The following is a 27,298-nucleotide window of genomic DNA, read 5'->3' on the forward strand; positions in this document are numbered from 1 at the left end:
TTGGCATATATTTATTCCATTAAAGTTATTTGTTGTTGTAATAAGACATTTAATATAATTTGTTATTGATTGTTAGTAACATCAAATTACACTAGCTTTCCTGTAAGTTTTTAGTTTTTTTTTTCTTAAATCGAATTGGAAGCAACTTCAATCAGCTGATGTTATAGCAACTGGAATTCAGAAATGAACCATGAATTTTACATATTGTGTTAACATTTTTAACAGAAGATATTACTATGTACACATTGTGGTCACACACAGCATGATGTTCACTTTTTATTACAGTATCTAGCTACATGTTATTCCTTAATTTAAAAAATGTTCTAATACTTAGACATTATAAAGAATACCAAAATTAGTGGTTTATATTGGGTTTAAATAATGTCTAATTGTGTTCAAATATCCCTTTAAAAAATTATACCATATCAATAATGGACAGAAAATAGTCTTTCAGAAATTAATTTTGAACTTAACTTGCTTGTGAATCTTTTTCTTTATAGTCGTGAAAATGCTTTTATTTTCTGGTCCTAATAGCCATATGTATATTTTTTGGAATGTCACTTTTGTGTGTTGTTTTAATTTAGAAAAACAATATCTTTTTTAAAAATTCTTTAAAAGTTAAATAGTTACTCTTATCTCTCTTTTCATCTTTGTTAACACTGCTAATAGCAAGCAACAGATCATACCCCAAACTCTAGCCAATTAACATAAATTCAGAATCAATTTCCTTTTCTCCTAAAGACCCTGACTGGCTCTCTTAGGAGGATCTTCTATTCTTTAGTCTCTTAGTCTTTTCTCACTGCTGATGCACTACACTCAACAGCTTTAATAGCATTTGGTTAGCCTTTCCAACCGATTCACCAGGAGTGGTTATCAGATTAAATTTAGTATGCATTTTAGCAAAATTCCTCATCTTTTGGCAGATCCTGAAAAATCTTCTAAAGTATTTTATCTTTTTGGCACAGTTCAGACCATACATGACATAAAGAATCCTTAAGGATTTCCAACGAAACATAGATTCTTACATTTTATTTTAAACCAACTATATAGGTACTATTATCATAGGCTTGTCTTTGACAATATTTTAAATTATATAAAGCTGATTTTATATTTACTTTAAAGCTATTAAATATTTAATAAACATAACACTGTCACTTCTATCATTTAATGCTCATATATTGCTCAATTATTTTATCCTCAATACTTCTATTTTGAAATTCTCCCATGATTTTTCCATTGTTGAATATTAATGCCTGAAAATCTCCTTTCCTTTCATGGGTCTTCATGATTTCATTGTCTTACTTCATAGTTTATGTGTTTTTGGTACTGACATATTATTGGTCTAAATTAGCACAATGTTTGTTTTTCTAGTGCTGAAATTATATAATTTCATCTCTCTGGAATAGAATTGAGGATCAGGATTGATGGTGAAATGATCATTGAAGTTTTAGCTACTTTACATAACTTTAACCTTACTATATATGAAAGGTTCCAATTTAGTTGTTGGAGAGCTTACATTAAGATTATTGAGCTGCTATCTCTATCATATGAGGGACATTGGAAATCTGGAAAGTTATTGGGAAAACAGAAATAAACAATTGCTCATAATTTTTAAAAAGGGAATTTTATATTAATCTCTGGTATACTCATAATTGGATGTTTGGGGAATCTTATCTAATAATAGAGAAACATGGTAATTAGCCATACCTCCGCTACCCTTCCCATTGGCTAATCAGCAGGATATGCAAATTAACTGCCAACCAAGATGGCGGCCGGCAGCCAGGCAGCTTGAAGCGAACAGGAGGCTTGCTTGCTTCAGTGACGGAGGAAGCTAACGTTTCCCACCTGCTGCTGCCGGCCTCTGAGCTTGCAGTTTAAGAAACATTGTTACAAATACAGAAGCTAAACAAAACCCCAGAAACCTGCTTTCAGCCAGCCAGGCTTCAGCCAGCAGGACCACAACATTGTTTCAATTATAGAACAAACACAGATCCCTGCTTTCAGCCAGCCAGGATCTCAGAGCTGGAGTGAACAGGACCACAACAGTGTTGCAATTATAGAACCCAAACAAACCAGATACCTGCTTTCAGCAGCCGAGGCCTCAGAGCTGGAGCCAAGCCTCAGAGCTAAAGCTGGCCCAGAATAAAAAAAAAAGAATGCCCTGACCGGTTTGGCTCAGTGGATAGAGTGTCAGCCTGTGGACTGAATGGTCCCAGGTTCGATTCCGGTCAAGGGCATGTACCTTGGTTTTGGGCATGTCCCCAGTAGGGGGTGTGCAGGAGGCGGCTGATCGATGTTTCTCTCTCATCGATGTTTCTAACTCTCTCTCCCTCTCCCTTCCTCTCTGTAAAAAATCAATAAAATATATTTTAAAAAAAAGAAAGAAAAAAAAGGACAGGTTGGGAGCTTCAGTCACCCACCAGCCTGAAAACGGCCCTCAGCCCCTCACCCAGACTGGCCAGGCACCCCAGTGGAGACCCCCACCCTGAAGGGGGTGTGACCAGCTGCAAACAGCCATCATCCTCTCATCCAGGCTGGCCAGGCACCCCAGTTGGTACCCCCACCCTGATCCAGGACACCTTTCAGGGCAAACCAGCCGGCCCCCATCCGTGCACCAGGCCTCTATCCTATATAGTAAAAGGGTAATATGCCTCCCAGCACCGGGATTAGCGGAGCTGCAAGGCCTCCTGGCCCCTGGAGCAGCGTGATAGGGGGCAGCGCCCAAACCCCCTGATCGCCCTGTGGCTCTGTGTGTGACAGGGGGTGGGCCCACAACCTCCCTATCCGCCCTGCTCTGTTCATGACAGGGGAAGGAGCCCCAACCCCCTGATCAGCCCTGCTCTGTGCCTGATAGGGGGGAGCTCCCCAACCCTCCTGCGGCTCTGTGTGTGACAGGGTGTGGCGCCCCAACCCCCTGATGGGCCCTGCTCTGTGTGTGACAGGGTGCGGCGCCCAAACCACCCCCCACCCCCCACGGGCCCTGCTTTGTGTGTGACGGGGTAGAGCCATAACCTCCCCATCGGCCCTGCCCTGAGTGTGAGAGTGGCAGCGCCCCAACCCCCTGATCCGCCCTGCTCTGTATGTGACAGGGGGCAGTGCCCCAACCCCCCCATCGGCCCTACTCTGTGCGTGACAGCGGGGAGCTCCCCAACCCCCCTGATGGGCCCTGCTCTGTACATGACAGGGGGGAGCTCCCCAACCCCCCTGATGAGCCCTGCTCTATGCATGACAGGGGGCAGTGCCCCAACCCCCTGATCGGCCCTGCCTTGAGTGTGACAGGGGGCGGCGCCCCAACTCCCCAGTCGGCCTTGCTCTGAGCCCGACCAGGGGCTGCACCTAGGGATTGGGCCTGCCCTCTGCCACCCGGGAGCAGGCCTAAGTCAGCAGGTCATTATCTCCCGAGGGGTCCCAGACTGTGAGAAGGCACAGGCCGGGCTGAGGGACCCCCTCTCCCCACCCCCCCAGTGCACAAATGTTTGTGCACCAGGTCTCTAGTATTTTATAAAATAGGAATATTGGCAGAAGTCATCATGGCTTCAACATAAAAAGTATGTCAGACTACACCTCATTCTGTTTCCCATTTATTAAAGTTATTTGCCTGATAGAGATGCCTAATTTTTTCTGAATATAATCATAAATGCCTTTCCTTATTACAAGCTCTTTTCTAAATTTTAATATGAATAAGATATTACTACTTAATGATAAAGTTGGAGTTAAAATCTGTTTAGACTTCTGGCTCAGTAATCTTTCCTTAACATAATGATTGTCATGCACTTGCATACTGTGGTGGTCTTAACAGATGCCTATAGCTTATTTAAAACTCCTCCAATCAAAAGGTTAAAAATGGAAATATTGCCCAAGGAATTAGAAGATCTAGCTGAGGAGATTTCCAGGTAGAAATGCTTAAAGTGCCACCCAGATTCTTCAAGTTGCTTAATAGTAAAATGTGAGGGAAGAGAGAAAGGTGGAAGAAAGGAAGGAAGGAAGGAAGGAAGGAAGGAAGGAAGGAAGGAAGGAAGGAAGGAAGGAAGGAAGGAAGGAAGATAGTTAAATAGAAAAGATACTGGGCTCGCTGGGCTCAAAAATAAAATGGTTTTTTATTCCTAGACTCTCCTGATTGCAAAAGATGCTATAATTAAATAACAGCTTCCAGGCAAAGGTAAAATCTAGGGCACTCTCAGAAAAAGATGTTCTAAAGATAAAACCAAGGATATAACTAAAAACCTTTCTTAAGACCTCAGAAAGTTTTAAAGGGGTACCATATAGACCCTTTCAAATAGGCAAAAGGCCCTATAAGAATCTGAGAGAACTGTCTCCACAGTAGCATTCCAGGGAACCTAAAGTAGAGCAGACTAATCTTGACAATATTTTTTGAAAGATTTGGTGGCTTTATCTAAGAATTCTTTTTTAAAAATTGTATCAGCTTGAACTAAAAGAAGCAGAGACATTATAAAATGAAAAGAGCCTTTTGGGCTCTGGAACTATTATGGGCAGTAAGAAGATTAAATAAAATAATCTGCTACAAACACTAGTCAGGTTTCATGTGAAAGAAAGGATGACTCGATGGGTGGGGCCAAGAGTACTAAAACATTTTGAGAACTATTTCCAGGAATTAGGACTAGCAACATGTGTGCCTGGTTGGAATTTGACGTTGTCATGGGCCAGTGACTGCTATATACCTCCCATTCTATTTATTTTCCGAAGGGTGTGTCTATAGTAGTTATCCTATGCCTGTTCCACCATTGTTTGTTAGGTGTATAGGGGGTCAGATAACTTTTAGTTAGTTCAGGTCCTTCAGATGAAGAGAAACTACTTGAGGAGCTGTAATCAAGTGACTATACCACAAGAGCCTCAAGTCACCTTTACCTAAGATAGGTGATGCCATCTGGTAACTCAAGCTTAAATCTAGTGCTATAGAGCCTTTTGGGAGGCCTTATGAAGAGATGAGGTATTTTTCTTGAAGAAGTGTTAAGTAGCTTGTGACACACAGAGTAAGGACCATGGTCACTTTAAAACATATCCACACTCTTCCCATAAAAAAAAAAAAAATTAAAAAGGAGACTCCTACCTCTCCCCTGACGTAATGGCTGGCCTCAATGACTTTCTGCTGATAAATGAAAGATGGCACTATTGAAACTGCATGACCAAGAGGCTAGGTTAGAAAAGGTACCACAGTTCCTGCTAAGTTCTCTCTAGGGAAGCTCCTCCTTGAAATCAGTCTTAGTGTCACGTGTCATAAGGCAAGTGAGGCCACACGGAGGCCACATTGAGGTATTTTGGCCAACAGCCCCAACCTAGGTCCCAGCCAACAGCCCAGTCCCAAGGAGCAGAGGCAGAGGCTTGTCCAAATTACAGATTCAGGAGCAAAATACATGCTGTTTCAATTCAAGTGTTGGGATGTTTGTAACAGCATTAGGTAACTGGAATAGTTATGAAGAGTTAAGTTTATTTATTTATTAAAAAAAAGCAACATAGGGGCATTATATTAGGACCACGCATGTTAAGGCTAATTACATTTTATAATTGTATTCATCATTTTCTTGCCTTCTCAAAGGTTGATTTTTGAGAGCAAAGCCCATGTCTTATTCACCACTGAGTCTGTAGCACCAACCAGTTCCTGGAACATTGCAGCTACTAGGTCAAAAAAGTCTTTGCTTTTAGGAGCTAACAGAGAAAGAATATAAAGGAAGGAAGCAAGAAAGGGAGAGAGGCAGAAGAGGGGGGGAGGGAGGGAGAGAGAGAGAAGGGAGGGAGGAAGAGAGGGAGGGAGTGAAGAAGAAAGGAAGGAAAGACAGATAGTTTCACCTAATGATCAGGCTATTCAGGCAGTTACAAAGGTTGACTTGATAAAGTGAGGGGAGGTAGTAACAACACCAGTTTTTCTGATGGTCTTCGCTGAAGCTCAAGTTTTTAAAAAGCATGCATAATAAAGGATCATTGATAGTTTTTAGTTGTGCTCTTGGATCAAAGAATGCAGACCCAATAGCAGACATCATTGAGCTAAATCTCCAGGAAGTTCATGATCTCCAGGGAATGGGGATAGTACTCCGGACTCAGCAAATGTCTCCTCTACCTATGACCAGTTTAAATACAGCCCAGTGCGGATTAACCTGAGCTTAGGTACATGATCATTACTCCATAGATCCTTTCCAGCTCACAGGACAATGAGGAAATCACCTGCTTGGGAATTATCTAAACTCTGAAACAGAGAAGGCATAGCTTGGTCTAGTTTGGGGAGGAAAGGAGCCAGTTCGTGAGTGGTTGCATTTGCTTTTCTAGAATTTCCAGCAAACATCAGCTTGTATTAATCTTGCCCCTACAGTGCACAATTAGCAAAAGTTAGAGTCTTAGACAGCAGGGGTAGCAGCCTCAACAATAGCCCATTTCCTCAAAGTGCAGAGAGGAATCTTAATCTGATGCATGGATCAACAGAAAAATCTAGCTGTCATGAATAGTTTATTCAGCCATAGAATTCATTAGTAGACTACAGTATCCACAAAAAAGGAGTCATAACCCAGCTCTGTTGTTTGTCTGACCATTTTGAGAAAGATTTATTAAATTATGAGTGCCACAGTCTAACAAATATATGGCTGTGTTACTGAAAATCATAGAAGTGTGATTCAAAATCCTGTCATATCAGAAATAGGCAAAGGACCTGGTTGTGTTGGGGCTGTAGAAGAGGATTTTGCAAAAACTTTGAAGGATAAAATGTGCCTTAAAAGATGTTAAACATAGTTTTGAGCTACAGCAGGGGTCAGCAAGCTATGGCCCCTGGGCCAAAACTGGCCTGCCATCTGTTTGCGTAAACAGTTTTATTGGAACGAAGCCACATTCATTCACGTTGTATATTATTGATGGCTAACTTTTTGTCCTACAACAGCAGAGCTGAGTAATTGTGGCAGGGACCATATGTCCTCCAGGGCCTGAAATATTTACTATCTGACCCTTTAGAGAAAAAAATAATAATTTGTGTTTGTGAGCTAGAATGATGTAAGTATAAACCTAGAACCAATGGAGAAAAATCACATTAGGTAAAATTAGGCCAAATAAACAAGCTTTCTAGTAATTAGATCCAGCCTAATATGGAAGGGGCTGCCACTTGTAAAAGAGAGGGGTTTTTTTGTTTGTTTTGTTTTTAAATATATTTCTTTATTGATTTCAGAGAGGAAGGGAGAAGGAGAGATAGAAACATCAATGATGAGAGAGAATCATTGATTGGCTGCCTCCTGCACACCACCTACTGGGGAACGAGCCTGAAACCCAGGCATGTGCTCTTGGCTGGAATTGAGCCTGGGATCCTTCAGTCCACAGACTGATGCTCTATCCACTGAGCCAAGCTGGCTGGGGCAAAAAGAGTTTTATATCACATAAGGCATTTGAGACCCAGCTAAATGACATGTAGAATATTCATATAGTGACAGATCTTTTCACCTTTAAATTAATTTCTTCCTATCCTCAGTTATTCACCAAGTTTTTTTAAATTTGTTTGTTTGTTTTGATTTGTTTCCTCCCAAGACCTTGCTAATTCATGTGATTTTTTCTATTCCCACACCTGCTCTCACTGACGAGGCCTTCTCCACCTCATCCAACAACTAGTCTCTTCATCTCTAGTTTTTCCCATTTGAATCTTTCCTACAAATTATGTTTTAGATTAACGTTCCTATGTAGTACTTTGTCTTTGATACCCCTCTAGTAGAAATTATCAATAGTTTTGTCTTTTGCCTGTCTTAGACTGCTATTCAAGTCTTTTCACCTTGGCCCTGACATTTCCCAACTTTTTCATTGCACTCTCTTTCTAGGATATTGACATAAAAGGGAATGAAGAATTCATTGTTAACAAACATTTTGTACATACTTTTGCCTTGAGTTATTTCATGTCTGTACTAGAGGCCCGGTGCATGAAATTTGTGCGGGGGGGGGGGGGGTTCCCTCAGCCTGGCCTGCACCCTCTCGCAATCCAGGACCCCTAGGGGGATGTCTGGCTGCCGGGCTGACAAGATCCCACAAGGATCCCACAGGGATCAGGCCTAAACTGGCAGTTGGACATCCCTCTCACAATCCGGAACCACTGGTTCCTAACGATTCGCCTGCCTGCCCGATTGCCCCTAACTGCCTCTGCCTTGGCCCCCGCTGTGGTGGCTTCATCCAAATGATGTCCGGAAGGTGGTTTGGCTGTCCAGTCTATTTAGCATATTACACTTTTATTATTATAGATACCACTTTGATTTCAAACTTTTCTAAATATTGCCTCTGAATCCATATAGTTCTTTCTTCACCAAAAATTTGGCTCTTAGCATATATGATGTTTGTATGGTTATTTATTTCACAGGTGCTCACCTCAGATGGAATTTCTTGGTCCTTTATTTAGAAAGGAGGCTCTTGGTCTTGTACATGAAATTGTTACTAAACTAGAGGGATTCATTTGCCTGAGCATATAAAACCCCATAAGACGGCAACAGGTGTTTGCAGCAAAGAAATAAAAGGAAACAGTGCCAAACCTGGAGCCCAAGTGAATCAGTGTTCTAAAACCTGGCTCCCCAATGGCTTGTAAGGGACTAAGGTGTTAGGGTCAGGAATAGGGTCATGGTCTCCATTTATTGGTTGGCACTAGGGTGGGGGGGTAGTTGATCACTGCATCCAGTCCTAATGTCAGCCATGGCCTCTCCCTGTCTTGTTTCCAAAGGGTGTGTTTGGTGGGGTTGTTTGGCTTTTTTGGGTCTGGAGCTGAAACACAACTGAGGCCTAGATGTTATCTCTAGTTTGACTGAAACTCTGTCTCTGTGGTCAACAGACCCAAGGCTTTGTTCCTAAGGTGATTATTGGTGCTGACCAGAACCTCATTGTCCTGAGGGCCGAATGATTAAAGGAGTGAAAGTGCAAGGGAGAAGGATGTGAGTGAATCCCGGTGCTGGATGAGGCCAGTTTGAATCAAAAGAAAAGAAAAGAGAAAAGGTCATATTCAAGAAATGAAGTTTCTGCATGTTTACAGAATAAAGGTTCTTGATTCAGTACATGAAATGCAGATTCTTGGTCCTGTGCTGTTTGACCTTCACTGTGTCTGGCGTGGCACCCTCGCCATAGAAACTACATAAGAAATGTTTGTAGATAACAACCGAGTATCTTCTAAAAGAAAAAGCACTAAATTGAAAACATGTTTTGTAGGGTTTCATCCCTTCTCCACCCCTATGGAAAACTTCATTAGATGAGGAAATTAAGTATTACAATCCCCCCTTACTTTCCCAGCTGTAACATTCATTATTTGCATGACTGTGGGCAATTAGTTTAGCCACTTCATGCCTGTGTTTTCCCATTTGTAAAACTGAAATAATAATATGTAGCTTATAGAAATATTGTGAAGCACAATTAATGTTTGTAAAGTGCTTTTTAACGACTTCAATGTCATAGGAATGTAAAATAGCCTTAATTTAAAATTTAAAAATATGTATGCATAATGATTTATTTAATAAACCCGGAAAGACTGTTTATATGAATTTACATGTATGAATTTGGTTTGCAATATTAACAATTTGTTTTAACTTGGAAACAGACTTTGCTTATTTCTGACATTTTGCATTTGCATTTTGTTATCTCCTTCTAACAGTGACTCCTTATATGATTCATGCGGGTCAGTGGTTTTGAACCCTGGTTGCACATTAGTATGTGCTTTAGAAATATACTGATGGTGAGGTTTAGAACACACTGATGACCGGCCTTTACCAAATTAAATAAGCTCTCTGGGGATAGGGAGCCCAGGTATGGGTACTTTTTAAAAATTCACAGATGATTGCAAAATGCAGTGAAGATTGAGAATGACTAATATCTGTCTTAATGTGTATGCACATTATCATAAGAACTGCCTGATGAAAATATTCATCCATAATGTATTTAAATATATTTTGATTGACATTTTAAACTGCATGATGAACTCAGAATTCCCTTTTGGCCATAGTGTTCAATGAATCTATGATGTCCTCTTTGAACTTGTCAGATAGAATAGCATAGAACCATGTTAGTAATACTCAACCATTACTTATCGAAAGGAATAAGGGTGTTTAGTTTTGTTTCCACATACTTATATTTGTCTACTTGTACACAGATAGATACTAATGTAGAATGGGTATGTAAAAGCATATGTAATGAGGCATATGATACACCTCACAATTATATTAATTTTACATGAGAAATATAGTTTTATAAATTACCTTTTCTTTTTTAAATGTAAGTTGATTTTCAGTTGTCACTAAGTTGATTGCTGTATTTTCTTTCTCGGCTAGCAGTATATGATGAAGGGATGCATTTGCTTTTAAAATAAGGCTTTGAAAATATAAACCAGCAAGTAAAACTTATTATAAATAATTATATTTATGCATGAGAAATCTATTATTTTATTTTCAAGTCTGATATTCCATTTTCAAGTAGATTTTAGAAAGTTGGCTTTGGGCTCTATATTTACATGAACATGAGTAGAGAGATGTGTGTGTGTGTGTGTGTGTGTGTGTGTGTGTGTGTGTAAATAAAATAGATCTTTGGAAGTCTCTGACTTTATCCAATTAGTAAATTTTAAGAATTCTTTTCACAATTATTTGATGCATAAAGGGGTCAAGACTCCAACTAGAATATGACCATTTATAAGTCAGCTACTAGCTTTTCAACTTACATTTCAGAATGGATAGAAATTTTAATTCTAATGATGAAAAATGCAACTCTTATTCTTCCTGAATGAGTAAGTATATTCATTTTGAGTGCTTCAGTCTTTTTTTTTTTTTAAAAAAAAAAAAAACAACAAAAAACCCTACATTTTTGCTCCCAAGGCAGGAAAACTTAAATTTCTACTTTCGATGGCACAGTATTACCTCTTTTCTTTAGTATTTTTTCTTAACATATGATTTAAAAATTCAAAGTTCCTACCCAGAAGTGTACAGTATTTCAATAGCATGCTTTCTGAATGATCACAGATCATGCTCACAGTTCCTAATTATTCATCATGACATTTAAAACCAATCCACTTGCCTTGATAGGAATAGCATTATATTGTGATGTTCAGATTTGCTGGAGATGACATTTTTCTCCCTTTGTTACATTCTGTTAACAACCTGTCCAGTACAGCATAATTTTTGCTTTGATACCAATTAAGCAAATTGCAATACAGCTATAATCCAATTGCTGATGAATTATGTGAAACCATAGTTCATCATAATACAGTGATATAAAACACAACAAAAAAGAGCAAATGGACTGTGACGGTATGGATATTTGCTGAACTGTTTACATGATTAATGCTCTTATAATGTTTGCATTCTTATTGCCGTACATCATTTGTATGTTTTTAGCTTTGTGTATGTGTGTGTGAATAAAACAACCTTGATGTTGTAAAATGAAAAGTAGAACACCTCAAAGAAAAATTATTCTAGAACAATAAAACAATAGCCAAGTATTGCCTATATAACAAGCAGTTCACTCTAAAAAACATATTTTAATTCTAACTTAATTTAAGTTTAAACACACTGTTTGAATTACTGGAATTTCTTTCTTTGGAATAACAGAAACTCCATGTTTTCTCTCACTACATAACTGGACTTATTTCATATTCAACCTGCAATACTTTATTTTTTATAGAGCCAAAAAAATAGTCCATTAAGTATTAATAACACTGCATCCCTAATAAAGAGCTAATTATCCCTCCTTAATAGTGTTTTATTATTAAAATAAAAAGGAATATTTTGAAGCAATGCAAACAGAGTTTGATTCATAAAGCTATGATTGTTAGCTTTCTGTCACTTTTTTTTACTTCTGATTAACCTCAAACAGAAAACTATCAACTGTGTGTTTTGTCCTTTAACATGGCTTTATTGTAATTTAGCATTGCTGGAATTTTATCTTAAGATACAGATTTTCTCTGCGAGAGTTACTTATGTAGAATTTAATGTCAGAAATTAATAATAGGTAAAAGTTTTAAGATCTGTAATGCTCCCACTCTAGGCTGCTGAATTTACATTTTTGGATTATATTTCTTATAATTTTGTGCAGTCCCTCTATCACACTGCAGGTAGTTCTTGAATTCCATGTTGTACCAAACCATGTATGTTTCTAAATGTTAGAACATTTGCAGAGCTGAATTGATGACATATTTATGTACTAAAGCAAGTAGTATTTTTAATTGATATCAAATATAGCAAATGTCATACATATGTGTTAATGTCTAAAAGCTGTCAATCCACTGTGTTTTGAAAGACTCAAATATGCTTCTGGACTTTTTAGCATCTTCTCCCTCCTTTTATTTCTTGTAATTATGCTGATTTTTGATGCTCCTAAAATAAGAAGTCTGTTTTAATGTGAGAATGTAAATCCCTCCCAGACGCTACTCTGAAGGAAGCTAAATATGCTCCCTGGAAAGGAAGCATTACCCACTTTAAGCCAAAGAAATGACAGCTAAGGAAAAGGCAGTCTGGAAACAACATCGACTTGGCTATGTTTCATCCCCACAAATGCAATGCTTCATAAATATGGAGGACTGACAATGTCGACAAACCCCTCTGTGTTAAAGAATGCTCTGTGGCTTTGGCCTGCTGAGAGACAATAGCAGCAGGAACTATCTGGCATTGAGCAACCAGAAAGGGGCTGGTTCTTTATGAGCAAAGGCATTGACCATGATTCAAAAAGGCAGGGATGCAGTCTATGCCAGGTTCTGCAGAGAGCAGCTATAGCTCTGAACTCAAGGATAAAATATACCCTTTTGGTTAGTTCAGCCAAGCCTCAAGCACACCTATGATCATTCCCTTAAAAAGAGAATTGTTAACTACTAATACGGGGAACCTAACCTAAAATTGCAGAGTCTTGGCATGTTCAAGATGTGACATTGGCAGATCAGGATTAGAAAGCCCAGGCATACTTAACTCAGAAATGTTTTTAAAATAAATGTCAATGTTATAATGCAGCATGATAAACATTCAAAGGTTTCTTTATCTGATATACACTTGTGATTTTTTTAACATAGGAAAACAAGAAGATAATTCTTTCCCAATAACTCAACAAATGTTTATTGAGTATATACTATGTGCCAAGTCATTGAATAGTTCCTGGGTTTGAGGAATTGACATCAAATGATTTAGTTTTGGTGTACTATTCTATTACTTTTCTCAAATCTATTTTTTTCTTGTTTTTTTGTTTGTTTTATTTGTTCACTTTTTTTGTTGTTCTTAAACTATATGATAAGATAGTTAAATTAGATGATTTCTAAGGGAAGCTTCCAGGCAAAAGTATTAAAGTTCTATTCTATTTGGAACTATTTGCTGTATAACCATGCCCTTATTTATATTGTGTGTAATTTTGGATTTTTCAGGCATCAAGCTTGCTTAAAATATATAAAATATTCCTTTTAAAGGAATGGTTACAACAATATTTGGTAAAAGTGTAGATAGTAGCACATAAATATTTGGTGGCTATTTGGAAAGACTTTAGACCAGGGGTGGGCAAACTTTTTGACTCGAGGGCCACAATGGGTTCTTAAACTGGACTGGAGGGCCAGAACAAAAGCATGGATGGAGTGTTTGTGTGAACTAATATAAATTCAAAGTAAACATCATTACATAAAAGGGTACGGTCTTTTTTTTCAATAGTTTTATTCATTTCAAACGGGCCAGATCCGGCCCGCGGGCCGTAGTTTGCCCACGGCTGCTTTAGATACTTACATGTCAGTCTATCTCTAACTAAATCCTCTATAAGAGATGAAATAGTAGCTTGTCAGATTCCTAAAGTCAGGTGTTAAAAACTCAATAGGAAGAATTCCATTTTATCCACAATCCTTTCCAACACTTGTTGTTTCTTGTCATATTGATAAAGCCATTCTAACAACATATATAATGTTAATAACCAATGTTCTCCAATAAGTTCTTAAAACAAGAACTCCAAACATGCACTCTTATCCAAATGGACTTGTCTGCAATATCTATACCAGAGAAGTAAATAAAAGGAAACCTATTTTGGTAATATTTAGTTATAACACTAAGAATGCACATAAGTAAAATACAAAATATTTCAGGTTTCATTAATAGATAATAAATATACAGAGATATATAGAACTAAGACAAGCTATAGTGATAAATTAACAAAGAAGAAGATTATTTAGCCAACATCAATATGATTCCCAAGCACATGGACTAAATATTTATTCAATTTGTTGAGATTTTCCAAGCTACACATGAGTTCAAGGTTGTTTTTTGTCATATTATATGTTTAATATTTTTATATTTAATAAATTCTAATTGCCATAAATTAATACAAATAACAATTGGCCAAATTGAAATCATAAATACTCCATGAGCATACCCAACATTACTATCCAGAAATGATGAAATAATGAAGTTCCAAAGGAGTTGACTAAGGGAAATTCTATTAGATCACAGACAATCCTAATTTAATGGGGTAGATACCAGGAGTTAGAATGCATTATTCATTTATTCAGGAAATAATCATTGAACACTTTATATAAGTTATTCTAGGCCTAGAGGTAGAACAGTGTGCAAAATGGACAAGGTTCCTACACTCATGGAGCCTATAATGTAGTTAATGGAAGAAGGGAGTCAGGTGATAATTAAAAAAAAATGAGAAGTAAAGAACAATATGTATTTTATTAATGAATGTTAGATAAATAAAATAAGGTATTATACTGGATTGAAAAAGAGGGCTACTTAAGATCAGGGAATAAGGTAAGTTCTTTACCGGAAGGTGAAAATTTAAACTCCAGTGATGGGACGAAGTTGAAGGAGGAGTGTTCAGAGGATGCAAAAATCAGGAAGAGGATCTAAGGGAAGAAACAGCCAGTGAAAAAACCCAGGGTAGAAACAAGCTTTTAAGAAAAGAAAGGCAGGCATGGCTGGAATTTAAGAGACAAGGGAAGGGGTGTGTGAGATGAAAACAGAGGAAAATGGGCACCGATTGTACTGGGATTGAAACACTGGTGAAGAATGTAGATGTTATTCTAACTACATTAGTAGACATAAAATGATTTAATGCCAGGAGAATAAAAAGATCCATCTAAGTGAGGATAATTGGCTTCTGTGTTTGAGGTTGGGGATAGTGTTGTGTTTGGGCCACCTCAGGGCCAGAATGGAGAAAAGATGACCAGCTAGGAGATGATGGTGATTTACCTACAGGTTGTCTAGAAAAAAATAAAAACAAGAGTGGGATTTGGGATACGATTTGGGGATGAGTACAGGTCTTGGTCTTTCTAATTGATTGAATGAGTGCAGTAAGGTTAAGAGGAATGAAAGAAATCTAAGTTGTACCTTGAACTATACTATATAGTTTTCTAGTCTATCTGCAATAGCTGTTTCTACTATAGTTTGTGACTTTGTTCACTTCATCTATTCACTTATTCCCTTTTACTTTCTGTTCTCTATTCTGTATAGCTTGCTGGCATTTCAACCAACAGCCATGCACCATGTCAAAAGGTTCTCTATTATGTTCCTACCTAGCTCTGCATAGGGAATGAGCCCATTTATCTTCTCTAAGAAAGCACACTGTTTTACAGGGAAAACACAGACTTATTGACTGAATTAAAGCAGAAAAGCCATTATCCTAGGAATCAGCATTCTAATGTATATTTCCTAAATTTCTCTAGGGGAAGTAAAAGGAAAACATTCAAACCTAGAATAAAGAGAGTCGCAAAAAAGGTCATTCATTTTTGCTCCCTATGGTGAATCCCAAAACACATTATAGACATAATGGAAAACGTAAAAGCTGTATGTGTTTTATGAAATATACCGTGTAATGAATTGATGGTTTATATTAAACTGTAGAATGGGGGGGGGGGATAAGGAGCAATCATGTGCAATATCTCTCAGGTGAAAATAATGAGTTTACAGTTAGACAAGGTTTCTGAACAACATTCAGTACTTCCTACAAATATGTAGAGGTAACATTATTTTTCAATCTTTGACACTAATGGGGTAATTTTCATGATTTCTGCTTATGGCTAGAACATTGACTATGTGGAGCAAGAACTGCTCTCATTTGCCACATACAATTTAAATCATTTTGTTAAAGGAGGCTTCCTGCCTCCAGATATCACATATATTAGCTAGCTAATTTAAGAGTGACTTTGAAAGTTAGAAGTGACTCAAGAAATTTAATGAGTGGTACCTATTTTTATTAAAAAGAGTTTGTGATAAGTATTTGAGGGAAAGAGTTTTATATACTTAATTGTTTAAAAGCAGCTAGACAGCAAAGAAACTAAGCTAAAGTGACAGAAGGTAACTAAAGAAATGGGGAAAAACCTATGTCTAGTATTATGGAAGTCAGTGTAAGAACATCCACCTTTTCCAATGACTGCTTTGCAGGTCAATATTTAGAACATTTAATGGGCAAAACATCATGCACTTGTCCCTTTATAAGAATTATTTAGTATTTTTTTGTAGTCATTATGTGTTGACAGTCCTTTTCCATTTAGATTTTATTAAAAACAGGGCCAAAGTTTACCTATGTTCTTTCCTATAGCTTCATTATACCTATATGCTAGTTCTTTGCTTAAGACAGAATAAAATGTACTATTTAATTTGCTCTACCCACTAGCTTAGTTTTTAATCCCTAAAGGATATGATAACAGTTTAGATGAAGTACCTGTTCATGAGACTTACACTAAAAGAAATCTGGGCAGCGATACAGTCCTTGTGAGAGTCTCTTTCTAAACCAGAGGTTAAGTACACTATTTCAGCATTCTGCTACGCTCATTCTCTACCAAATTTGAACAATATTCTGCTTCTGTGATGTCTTCATTGAGACCATAGTTTAAATTAAAAACCTGAAGTTTTCTTCCTAGATTATATGAAAAGTAAATTTACATAGTGCTAGCAAACTTTCATTATAGTTATTTGTTTCAATATTGTGAATTTCTATAATACACAACTTTTATCTGTTATTTACATTGTTGCAAAGGCATAAGTCAGCTCAATATTGCTCACTGTTGTTGAGAAAGCTGTGTCATTTACTAATAATGTGTGGGAACTATGAAGGTTTTTGCTTTATTTCTTCTTATGTATTTATTATTTTTAAATAGTATTTTTCATAATTTCAAGAATACATTAATTGAAAGGTATGCTGCCAATTTTATAACAATTTTTCAGGAAAAAAAGAGAAAGTATCTTCTTCATTGTTCACATCAATTGTGAAAAGGTTTCCAACTCCAAACACTTTACAATTTTTGCTAATATCAGACAATTTTAAATGCTATGGATAGTATCAAATAATGAGATTCAGAAATGCACTGTCTAAATGCTTTTTCAGAAAAAAATATTATAGTTCTGGACAATCCAGTGGTAGAGAAATGCTCCCTGATATTTGAGAAAGTAAGGACCAAAACAAGCGAGTTGGGTAAGGCCGTGGCTGAGGTCCCTAACAATGTCCCGAGAAGAATATTTTAGAGGGGCAATAGCGATCTTCCTTGGACTGTTATGATAGTAACCAGAGGTCCAGTGCACAAAATTCGTGCACAGGGCAGGGGTCCCTCAACCCAGCCTGCACCCTCTCCGATCTGGAACCCCACGGACATCCCTCTCGCAATTCGGGACTGCTGGCTCCTAACTGCACACCTGCATGCCTGCCTGATCACCCTTAACCACTCTCTCCTGCCGGCCTGATCACCCCTAACCACCTCTGCCTTGGCCCCCACCACTGTACCTTTGTCTGGAAGGATGGTCAGAAGGACATCCAGAAGACATCTGGTTAATTAGCATATTACCCTTTTATTAGTATAGATGGCTGCTATTTATTAAGCACTTACTTGGTGCCAGGTATTCTGCAATGCTTCTGCAAGCATCTGAGCTCCATCATCTCTCATGCAGACTTCTCCAACAGTCTGTTAACTGGCCTTTCTCTTTCTTAACTTACCTTCTATAGCCTAGTCTCCATATTGCAGCCACAAACAAATATTTTTTAAGAGACAAAAATTAGATCATACTACTTCTTAAAACCCTTCAGTAGTGTCGCACAGAGCTAAAAATAAGTTTAACCTTTTTATACTGCTCTTCAAGGCTGCGTGATCTGGCCCTTGCACCTCTCCTTACCCCATTCTTTTCTGCTCTTCCCTCACAGGACTGCTTTCTGCTATTCAGAGGCTGCCCTATGTCAGCAAAGGCCCTTTGCTCTTGCAGTCTTTGCCTGTGAAGCCCTTCCCCTAGCTCTTCGGTTGTCCCCTGCTCACTCTTCATGCCTCAACTCATATGTCACATCCAAAAGCGAAGCAAAGACAGCCCTTCTCAGACTCAAGTGTTTCATATTCAAAAGCTCATGACCTTCCAAAACATCCCATTGTCTCAGAACACAAGAAGATTTGAGGGACAACATAGAATTCTTGCTTCTACTTTTCAAGTACTCTGGTTATTTCAAATGTCTATTGGCCAGGGAAGATACACTTAAAGGTGAGTTTGATGCCCAGTGTCAGAAACTTGAAACTTGCATAGCAGGGCTAGAGCAGCCTGCAGGCAGCAGCCTGAGACACACAGGCCACACAGGAGTTGTACACTGCATGTCAGCGTGAACCGTTCCCTGCAGTGCACACAGAACTGCCTGAGCCCTGCCAATGTGGACAGGGTTTCAATGACTCTTTCACTCAGCTCATCCTCTCCTTGAGTAGATGTCATGGGTGGGGTCCAATCAGAGTAAAGCCCCCACTTAGCATTCTTGCTGGCATCAAGCTCTACATACCAATGGAAGAAATTTAATAATGCAGAACTGCATCTTTGGTAGTAAACTGCTAACCTGGTAAGCAGTTTCTTCATTTGAAATAACCCAATATGCAATGACTATTAGTGACTTCATTTTAAAGCCCCAGCACAGCCTTCCAAAAATTATTCCAGAAACCAGATTTAATGAGCAACAAGTCTACCCTGAAAGGGAAGAAGTAGTGGTAGATGAAGTTGGGGTAATTGGGGGCAGGTGGGGTAGTGGGTATCTAGTTAGATTGGAAATTATGAGAATATAGATAATTTCAGCCCAAATGCCTTAATGATTCCAACCTATGCCCTTTTCCTGAGCTGTGAAACACTGAATTATTGTTCCACAATGAATGGCTTACGGACCAGCAGTTTGGCATCACCTGGGAGCTAGTTACACCTGCAGAATCTCAAACCCCACCCTGGACACACGGAATCAGAACGCTATTCAGTTTAACAAGATCCCCAGGTGGTTATATGCAAGCTAGCACTTGAGAGGCTCTGTTCACGGTCAGGTGTTTCATTCTAAGTGCACATGAGGATCACCTGGGGAGCTGTTCAAATTCCTATGCCCAGGCCCATTTTGGGTTCATTAAGTGAAAAATCCACAAAAAGCGTCCAGGCATTTCTCTCTTTTTTTCTCCTTAAAGCATGCCAGATGATTTCAACAGGTGGCCAAGCTGCAGAATTATTTTTCTGGATTATAAAGAATTCCTATAGCTTTTATATAATTTCTATATATTGTGAGTCACATGATTTGTCCATGACAGGAGAAACATTATTCATTATATCAGATTCTTGCTTATAGAAAATGAAGTACATAAGATCTACTTAAATATGCCACATATACGAATAAAATTAGTAGAGAATATATATGTTTCAGTAAATGTCATGTGTAAATGTTCTCAGGAACGACATTCTTGTGCGTTGGTGTGCAAGAATGCATTTAATGGCTAAAAGTTGGTCATTGCTATTTTTTCTAACATCACTTAGTTCTTTTCTCCCGGATTCGGCAGCCGTGGGCATTTTTCAACCTAACAGCACCATGAAATAGACACCCTGCTACAAAATGTTAAATAAAAAATTTACTTACAACCATGGGAGCTCGATGAAAAGATGTAGCTTCGTTGCTAAAATGTCAGATGCAACCCTCTAAGTGGGTTGCTTTTAAAAATCTCTCCCGCAGGCTTCCCTTTTCTTCTACCCAGCAATTGCATTAATAGGTGCTTCTAAAAGGTAGCCGGTCCTCTCAAGACTGTTGTCTTAAAAAAGTTTCTTTTAATCAAGCCTTGCCTATAATGCTCTTCATTTACTTTCTTTAGTGAAGGTATAACATGAAAGCCAATTCCAAGCCACTGGGGGGAGAATAACTGTTCCAGGGGCTGGAGGAAACAGAGGCCTGATGCCTCCTCTTTGAAGAGTGGCCACCTGTGTGCTCCCATTGATCGGGGCAGCCACGCTTCAAAGGGACAGTGCTGCACTTCTCCCCCACCTGGCCACTGCACGTTATAACATTTCTGAGTCAGCAGGGGCTACTTTCAAGTTAAAATTCGGATTAAAACGCTAAATTGTGAGTGGTCAATGGCTCGTAAGGTAGCTTTCAAACGTGACTGTGATTTGAGATCTGCTCAGCAGTCTCTTCCCCACCCCTTTCCTTTGCCCTCTTGTCACCATTTGTATTTCAAAGGCCGGGCTCCTTTCAAATTAGTTTCTAAATCAGAATTCAACGAAGTCACTAACATGAAGGTGGATAGTTGCTGTATCCAGAGCAATCAGGAAACTGAAAAACCAAAATAGCTTCCCACCTACATCGATTGACCTTGTCACGGAAAAGAAAAGTTGGTGGAGAATTGAAACTTTTTTTCTTTTTCTTTACTGTTGGCTGCAATGAAAAAGATGATTTATTTAGAGATTTAAAATAAATGTTGACAGTTGCATTTTATGATTCCATCTATGTACTAAAGTATATGTATTCAGATGGTTTCTAAGGGCCCGTTATAATCCTAAAGACTCTTAGCTCCTTAGGGGGTCTTTTTAGCATGGGAGAGGGTCAAAGGAGAGAAAAGAAAGCTTAATAAGAAAAGACACTAGCATTAAGGTTTAGCCATTGAAAATACTTTGCTTTATATTCTTTGAGATTAGTATGTAGTTAAGATTAAGACTACTATCTGTAATGATAGCATTTCCCTTCAAATTGGACTATTATGTTAAACATATTCTTAAAAATGCTATCTGCTAAGAAAATACCAATGCTTTAAGTTTTCATTTCCCTTTTAATCCTCAGAAAATGACTGTCTTCATGTGACTATGATTTGAAAGTATTCCTCCAACCCCTGGCTGGATGAATGCCTTAGCCACAAAATATATGTATCTACAGTGACACCAACATTTCCCTTCTTGGAAGAATCTAGACCAGCTTTGGGTAAAATCAGAATGACCCTTAAACACTTGATCCAAATATGTTGCTAGAAACATCTCAAAATTGTACTAAAATCTAAATATGGTCCCAGGATTAATTATAATTTATCCTACTTTTCCATTAGAAAGGTAAACAAAATCACTTGAATTTATTATTATTATTACTAGTGGCCCGGTGCACAAATTCATGCACATTGAAGGAAATTAATTAGAAGAAATATTTTAATATCGCTATTCACCCTTTCTCTATAATAGAAATGTCAACCAAATTCATGATCGACAATAACAAATTGAAACAGACGTGTGTGATTGGCGCCAGCGAGAGCTTTATATATAGAGAATAAACTTGCTTAATTAGACCTGCTTTCTTATTTAGCAAAACTTTTTCTAGCCCAGTGAAGTACCCCAACTTCTCTTTCAGGTAATTGTCAGCAACACAGCAGTAAATAGCAACAAGAAACAGATTATGATTGTAGATCATGCAGGAAGAACAAAGGGTAAAATATTTAACTGCAGCAGTGTTTGACTATATTCTGCACAGTGAGAAAACCTGAAGTCATTTTCAAGATCCACCATTTCTTACTTCTTTTCAGTTGGGTCAAGTTTCTAAGCTTTCTAAATCTCCAGAGCTAATGAAAAGAAAATAGGATTCCACTGAGTCTCCTATGTACCTACTCCAGGACTTCTGTGAGGATCAAATGAGATGAGGCATGGGAAAATGCTTCACAGACATTTGGTTACAGTGTAAAATATTTCCACCTGGCTATAAAGCAAGTCATGTTCCTGGGCTGAAGAAACTCCAAGGAGGCTAGTCGCTAGGGAGAGGAAGCTGGGCATTGCTACATGATGTCATTACCTGGTGCCCACAGAGACTGTTTCCAGGCCAGGCTGGGCTGTGAGCTTCATTTTGTGCCATGGGGTTTCAGTAGCGTCAGCTGTGATTTGGTAGGGTGTCACTCTGGGGTGGTGGCGGGGCCTGTATCCCACTTCGGGGAAGCCAAGTGTTGCTTTATGGGTGCCAGGTCTGCAGTGCCGTTTCTCTGTAAATGGCCAGTGAGCATAATGGCAGCTCCTGCATTGAGTGTCTTCCCTCTGGTGGTCAGTGTGCATCATAGTGGCCAGTTGGATGGTCAGACACTTAGCATATTAGCCTTTTATGTTTATAGATTATTATTATTATTATTATTATTATTATTTTACAATATGGCACCTATCATTCAGAATAGGGAAGATTATAATCCTAGATAAGAACATGGGAGAGAAATGGAAAAATTAGAGAAAGGAAATTTGTATAAATCTTTCACTCACTTTTGAGGTAGTCAGAGCATAGTTATAAATGACAAAGTGTGGCTATTATGCAATTTGTGCAATTTGCAATCATGTATCTACTTACCAATCTATAGATATAAATTTTTAAAGCACTCCTGAATTTTGCACATCTTATACACAAAATGTTAATGAGACTCTGCACTTTTAGAAGGGAAAGCACTGTCAATTTTTTGCTGTGGAAGTAACATTTCATTTTGCCAACACTAGCAACAATGAAACAATGCCCTAACTTTTTTTTCTTTTTTAACATTTTAGTCCTATGGCAATCACAGGGTTTTGCTTAGTCTTTGATAATAGAAATAATGTCATCTATGCACATGTTATGCACAAGTAGCATTTCCATACAAGGTTTGCACGCTGCTACAGCTAAGCTTGTTCCTGATTTTGTATGATAAGGTAAATAACCTTCCATATCCTTTCTCATTAAGGATCTTGGAAGGACAGAAATATAAGAATGTCAGCCTCTGTCATTATTATATTTCCTTTAATCTGCAACCTTCTATTTATTGGCTTAAATGTATTTGAAGTGACATCTTATGACAAGAGTTATAGTTGTGAAATGTAATGCTTCCTAAAATATAAAAACATTTATTTAAAAATCACTATTGAATGACTGCTTACCAACCCCTCCCCCACAAGTGATTAAGCTTTGAGGTATGTTTTGTGAAGTAAACACTTTTAATTATCAGGTATCATATTTTGAGGGAAATGAATCATAAGTTTATAAAATATAGAATATTGAATTTATAAGCTGACTTCATTTTCAGAAAATACCATTTATTTCAAAATTTTAAAGTACTTATATTACGTAAAAGCCTCTTCTAAAATATAACTTAAGAAACAGTTTTGACAGTTGATGACATTTTCTCACTTTCTAGCTACATCTTATACTAAAGTACAAAACAATGCTTAAAATATGTTTAAGTTGCAAATGATAGCCAGCTACTGAAATCTCCTTTAACAAATATTGAAAAAAAATCAAGAGGCCTCAAGAAAAAGGACTTAGAATTATAGTTGAAGCCTAGCCAGTGTTGCTCAGTGGTTGATCATCAACTCAGGAACCAGGAGGCCATGGTTCCATTCCCAATCAGGGCACATGCCTGTGTTGGGGGCTCGATCCCCAATAGTAGGTGTGCAGGAGGAAGCCAAGCAATGATATTTCTCTCTCATCAATGTTTCTACCTCTCTCTCCTCTCCTTCCCCCTTCCTTTCTGAAACCAATACAAATATTGTTTTGAAAATTATAGTTGAAGATAAGCATACCACCCATATATCTTCATTTTTGAAAACCAAGAAACCCAGGCATTAGAAGATTATCTTGAATATTGATTTAATTAAAATCATATTACACAATTCATCACCTAAAATATTTTATGCTGTTCTCATTAATAGGTGAATGTGTAATACATCCCATCATGATAACATACCAGAATGTTAACATGTATAAGTTTAAGTTACTTCTTATCCAACTTTGGTTTTTATGTACAGATTAGGAATTATTATTGGTAATAATAGTGATAGTTTCCCATAGTGATCTAAAATATTGAAAAAAGTTGTAAATTAAAAAGCAAGGATTCATAAATCTACCTTAAGCTGGAGAAATGATGATAATCCCTATTATTAACACACTCTGTGTCTATTTTTTTACTGCTGTCTCTAAGCAAAGAGATAAGAGGCCATGAGTGTCAGAGAAGCAAGCATCAAGCAGCAGAAGGCTCCACTTGTGTGTTTATTTGAGATTTTTCATAACGCCGTGGCTCAGAAGTGCTTTTCTTATCAAATTCTCTCTCCTCTTCATCAGTTTTAGAGTCCATGCACTTTGTCATCCACATCATTATCCATTATCCATTTTTCTGCCAGGCCGAAGAAACACTGAAGGATGAAAACACTTTCGTTGACACTGGGAGTGCTAAATAACACACTGAACAAGCAGCGGTGTGGGGACTGGATTCCTTCCTGGTGTGTAAATGACAGCGGCCACGCTGCTTGCCAGATTGATGGCAAGATGAAGGGACAGAGAAGCCTATAGCCCACCAGGCTATTTCAAAGGTGACAAGGCCTTCATGACCCTTGAAAGGACATTTCTCTGTCTTCCTTTTTTTCCGTTTTTATATTAGGCTGTGTAAATATTAGTAAAGAGAAATGTTGGAAACATCTGGGATACAAAGGAAACAATCTTAAAATGATCACCTTTGCTTTCATGTAGCAAGCTTAAAGTATTCAGCTTTTGGAAGGTAGAAAAAAAGGGGGTGGTATTTCTATGAAGCGTGGCCAAGTGACGAAGATTTGGCCTTACCCTAACAAGAATATATAATAATTATTTCTACTTTCAGGAGAACAACTGTAGAGCAGCATTTGGAATCAAACAAATGTGTTTAAATGTACCAACATTTTCTTTCAGGTGTACTAGTATTTACCCAATATTGAATCATGTGAAAGAAAATTTTATAAGGAGCAATATAATACTCAAGTTTATGTCAAGTTGGTCATGAAATATTTTATGAAAATTGTTAATTTTAGAATGGAAAGCGAAGGCCCCTGCAACTTTGAAGTTCCCAGGTATTTGGGGTTTTGTTTATAATTTCTCAGATGACAGTTTCAATCAAAAACATCCATGGGGCCGACCAAGAAAGACATGGCAGATTCTACTTTACTCTCCCATTTCAAGTCATATTTAAAAACTTACTTCTTATTGAGACTAGAGCAAAGTGACTGTTGATTATCTCTTTCAGTTGAATAGTAGACTCTTTCCAGGAAACAACAAAAAAGACAAAGCAACACACCGAAATGATGCAAACAATTTTCCTTTGAATAGCAGGCAATACACAAAATGTCAGAATTCTGATAGACTCTCAAGTTACTGGTATTAAGGGGATTTTATGTCAATCGGTTTGTATTGTATAGCATTACAAAGTTCCAGGGTGTAGTTGGCAAAGGAACATCAAATGCAATACAATCCAACTTTCAGCCTGATTCTGATATTAATATTAAGCCAGACTTTATCAGAGTATATTGTTTGTTTTTATAAGATAGATAAAGGGAAGACAAAAACTGACATAAGGTTAACCTGTATAATAAAACTTTAAATGTACTAATAACACTGATGAAAAAGCTATTTTCTAAAATATTTTTATGGAAATTATTAATATTCACTACCCATCTTATAATCTTCCTCTCAAAAGAGAGTGCAACAATAAAACAATTTGATTTTTTCAAGTTTTGAAGCATATGTCATTAAAAAATAAACAAATGCATTTAATAAATTTGCTACAATTCTAGAAAATATGAAATACAGTATAGAAACCATTGATAGTAATTCAGTGATTCATTTGATCCCAACTTCGTAATCATTTATATTTTAAGAAGCCTGAAAACAGGATTCAGTACTAATATTGACAGCCTTCTACCTGCTGTGCTGTCTGAGAAATACACCTGGAGGTTGGATGGAAAAGAGCTGGGAGTCAGTGGATTTGGACATTTACTGTAATGACAGCTGGCTTTTAACCTGCCTTTATTTTTGTGCTACTGATACGATTGCAGGCCGATTATTTTTTAATAGTAAAAGCAACCACACATGATATATTAGTGTTTAAAAGCATAAAGATGTCTCCCCCAAAAACACAAATTATTTTGTTTCACTCAATTAACTGAAACACCATTGTAGTTATGTTTTGAGGCACCAAGTGGGCTCTCTCTCTCCCTCTCTCTCTCTTCATCTCTCTCTTCCTACTCCTCTTTCCTTTTGTCCAACTTTTACTTCTTTGTTTTAACAGTCTTCTTTTTCTCTTCCTTCCTTCTCCCCCTTCATTTTCCCCTTCCTCGTCCTCAGCCTCTTTTTTTTTCTATGTCATTTTCTTGATTCACATTGCTCCGAACTCAGAGATGGAGATTAGAATGTAACCAGAATGATGACCCTTTCTGAATTCGAAGTTGCCAGCTTAATCTAAATTCACACAGATTTTACATATATGAGTGTTTTTGTTAATTTTAGTCACAAGAAGTTGTTTAGTTTTCAAATTTCTTTTTATATATTTTATTTTGCCCCCCAAAGACTAGCCTTACAATATTCACATGCATCCTTTTGTTTTCCGTTCTGTTTTAATACTATTTTGCTTATCTCCTAAACTTAAAATTGAACTATATCTATTTTTTTCAAAATTTCTTTTATTTCCTTTATATAATTCAGCATTATAGAATCATCTTCAATATTTATTTTCAGAGGACAGGAATGATTCAGACTAATAAATGTAATTCGGCTCAAATCTACTTTAGCTACAAAGCGCAAACATATTCTTGTTCCATGTACTTCGGGTTCTCACTCAATTGTACTGATTTAATCACTGAGTGTTCATTTTCTTCCATCATTCTTGTCTCTGTATCATTTTACATTTTTACCTGCAGTTATTTCATTATGCTATTCTTATACTTCCTTCATCCTTTCCCTTTTTAATACTTGATTTAGATAATATCTATAATAATAAAAGGGTAATATGCTAATTAGAACAGATGTCTTCTGGACATCATTCTGGATGTCCTTCCTGACGGAGCCCGGGGCCGGAGGGAAGCCAGCCTGGGACCTGGGTGCCTGCGGGCGGCCCAGGGGAAACCAGCCTGGGAACTGGGTGCCTGTGGGCAGCCTCGGGGAAGCCAGCCCAGGTCCCAGGTGCCTGCTGGAGGCTGGAGGAGGGAAGCCCGGATCCTGGGTGCTGGAGGGAAGCCAGTGCCGGCAGCTGGGGTAAGGAAGGCCGACTCTTGCACAAATTTTTGTGCATCGGGCCTCTAGTATACTATGTATCCACCTCTGAAAATCATTAGTTTTAAACGTGGTTTTAAGGTTGATTTTG

The sequence above is a fragment of the Myotis myotis genome, unplaced genomic scaffold (assembly GCF_014108235.1).
Source record: "Myotis myotis isolate mMyoMyo1 unplaced genomic scaffold, mMyoMyo1.p scaffold_m19_p_7, whole genome shotgun sequence".
In the NCBI taxonomy this organism is placed as follows: Eukaryota; Metazoa; Chordata; class Mammalia; order Chiroptera; family Vespertilionidae; genus Myotis; species Myotis myotis.